Source organism: Corvus kubaryi, unplaced genomic scaffold (assembly GCF_017639235.1).
Source record: "Corvus kubaryi isolate FWS band 111438036 unplaced genomic scaffold, C.kubaryi_AGA036_p1.0 split1-37344, whole genome shotgun sequence".
In the NCBI taxonomy this organism is placed as follows: Eukaryota; Metazoa; Chordata; class Aves; order Passeriformes; family Corvidae; genus Corvus; species Corvus kubaryi.
Window position 1 is genome coordinate 149,695 of NW_024582077.1, and position 3,193 is coordinate 152,887.

General features: G+C 53.6%; 1 protein-coding gene across 1 annotated transcript in view; it reads right to left on the bottom strand.

Moving 5' to 3' along the window:
- Positions 1-3,193, bottom strand: part of PAX7 (paired box 7) — a 65,526-nt gene that overhangs the window by 53,120 nt on the left and 9,213 nt on the right. The window lies entirely within an intron of this gene.

A 3,193-nucleotide genomic window follows, 5' to 3' on the forward strand; every position in this document is an offset into this window, starting at 1 on the left:
GGGTGACACCTGAGCTCTGCCCCACCCCACCCGGGCTGCTCATGAGAACACATCCCACAGAACTGGAGAAAAATGGATTGAAGTCACTGCCAGATTCAGATTTGGAGTATTCTTCTCCATTCCTTAATTTCCTTTCTGTGGCTGAACCACACCTGGGGGGACAGAAAACAACCCACGGGTGACACCTGAGCTCTGCCCCACCCCACCCGGACTGCTCAAGTATCTCACAGAACTGGAAAAAAATGGGTTCAAGTCCCTGTCAGACTCAGATCTAAAACCAGGCTCAAGTCACTGCTGGACACAGATTTGTGAATTTTCACTGCCATTCCTTCATTTCCTTTCTTTGGCTGAACCACACCCGGACAGGAGAGGAAAGGCCCCACGGGTGACACCTGAGCTCTGCCCCACCCCACCTGATGGCATCACCTTCTGTCCAAACCCAAACCCAAACCCAAACCCAGGCTCAAGCTGCTTCTGGGCCCAGACCCCAGTGTGTGGTGCTGAATCCTCACCTCCATTCCTTGATTTCCTTCTCCCACACGACCCCAAACCCCCGGCCCCGTCTCCCCCAGGATTTCAAGCGGCTGGAAATGCCGCTCCCAGCTGCGGGGGGGATGGAGAGGGATAATTGGGATTGTGTATTCCGGGAGAGTCCATCCCAAAGAGATGCTCCGCTACCACCTGGCCATCCCGCCTCGTTATCTGCCAAGGCTGGGAATTCTGCCGAAGGATTAAGTGCCATAATAGCGGCACTGTTAGGAGGGATAAATAACCAGATTAGCATCATGCTCGCGGTGTTAGACAAGCTAAAGAGATAGAACCGCCCGCGGGGAACGCAGGGGCTCGGGTCTTCCGACTGCAGCAATCGCTGCTGTCTGTGCTGAGCCCACCAGAGTTCTGCAGCCAGCCCAGGGTGGTTCTGCAGCCTCTGCATTAAAATAAACCCAGCCTTGTCTCTGTGCTGAGCCCACCAGAGCTCTGCAGCCAGCCCAGAGTGGTTCTGCAGCCTCTGCACTAAAATAAACCCAGCCTTGTCTCTGTGCCGAGCCCATGAGAGCTCTGCAGCCAGCCCAGAGTGGTTCTGCAGCCTCTGCATTAAAATAAACCCGGCCTTAACGCCAGGGCAAAGCTGGGCTTGGCTTTGCTACAGTGCTGCTTTGCCTGCGAGGCCCCAGAGGAGATTTTCTAAATGCGAGAAGGCGCTCCGGGTATTTGTGATCCCGCTGTCCCAACCCAGCTGTGGGAACGAGTAGTGCTGGGCTCAGGACTGAGTTGCTGCTGATTAACACGAGAACTAATTGCTGTCCCTGGGCTGCCTGCAGGAATTCCTGACAACAACCACAACAACAGCCCCAACAACCACAGCTCCCCGGTGCCAGCTCGCCGCGATGTCCCGAAGGTTTCCCCACTCCTCAGAGTGTTTTATCGGGGGCAATCTCCCTTCTGCAGAGCAAAAAGGGCCTCCTGAGCTCTCTCCTGGGCTGGGTTTGCTTCTTTTGATCAGGGAGGGCTCCCAGGCCTGGTTCTGTTTGGGGTTCACAAGGATAAGCTTTCAAGCCAGATGAGAACGCAGCTGCTGGGCTTTGGGAGGCCTAAAGGGCTGCAAAACACGATTGAATTTCACAGCAATGAGGAAAAATGGAGCAAAAATCAAGAGTAGGGGGGAAACCCCCCCTCGCTCCCTCCATCAGGTTCCCAAGCTGCTCAGCCTCAGAGCAGGAGCTGGGCTTACAAATGGGTTCCCACACCTTGGGGACCAACCCCAAAAAACCCCCTTCTCCAAATCCTGCAGAGCCAACCCCAAACTCCTTCCCCAAATCCTGCACAAACAACCCCAAACTCCTTCCCCAAATCCTGCAGAACCAACCCCAAACTCCCTTCCCAAATCCTGCAGAGTCAACCTCAAACTCCCTTTCCCAAACTCCCTTCCGCAGACACTGCAGAAATTTGATCCCATGAGCCCTAAACAGGATCCAAATCTCAAAGTGGGCACCTTTTATCGAGTTCCCTATTCATTGTTCCTTGTTCCTGGGAGTTTTTCTGACTGGAAGAGGCAAATTTCACTCAGGGACTTCTGGCTCCCGTTCATGCTCACTGGGAAGTGTCCCCTGAGCTTCCTGCAGGGATTGCTGTGGGATTCCCTGGCTCTGTGTCCATTTCCTGGGATGCTGTGGGATCAGTTTGCTCAAACCCCGCTCGTAGGGGCTGTTACAGCTCAGGCAGGGCCCAGGCCTGGGCAGGCCCCGATTTCACGCTGTTATTTCCACCCCGAGACAATGAAAACAAGAAACCCCAGTTCCCTTTGAGGCCTCGGTGTAAATGGAGGCCCTGAGAGGTTTGTGGGGCCCTGGCAGGTCCTTGGCACCGAACCCCTCCTTTCCCCAGAGCTACTCTGGCCTGGCTGAGGCACCACGAGCGCAGAGCCCTCCAGAAGGGTGACAGAAATGGGTCACCTCACATCCGATGTGCTCCGAGCCACCAGGGCCAGCGGGGCAGCGGCTCCGGGGCCACTCCTGGCACCCGAATCACCCAAATCTGGGCCAGAGTGGAGGGGAGAGCAGTGAATGAGCCCCGAGGCCTGCGGCACTTCACAATTCATCCAGCCCAGTCCGTGGAAGGTTCTGGGAGCAGGGAGCAGCACAAAGGAATAAAGAAATAACGTTTTGTTTGCCCCTGTCCCTTTTTTCATCCTACACGTGTGCGTAATTCCAGTCTGGAATTAGGGATGCGGGCCTGGCCTGCTCCTGTCGTGTCATTCCACACCTTGAATGTTTCTGGGATGTGAGGAGGTAAATAAACCTTGTTTTTGCAGTGGAAAAGGAGAGAGATAAACCTAGTCTTTGGAGAGGGAAAGGAGAGAATTAAACCTTCTCCTTGCAGAGGAAAAGGAGAGAAAGAAACTGAGTCTTTGCAGGGGAAAAGGAGAGAAAGAAACCTTGAATTTACAGAGGAAAAGGAGAGGAATCAAGTTCCGTTTGCAGTGGAAAATGAGAGAATTAAACCTTCTTGCAGGGGAGAAGGAGAGAAATAAACCTCATCTTTGCAGAGGAAAAGGAGAGAGCTAAACCTCCTCTTTGCAGAGGAAAAGGAGAGAATTGAACCCTGTCTTTGGTGGGGAAAAGGAAAGAAATAAACCTTCTTGCAGGGGAAAAGGAGAGAAAGAAACCTTCTCTTTGCACAGGAAAAGGAGAGA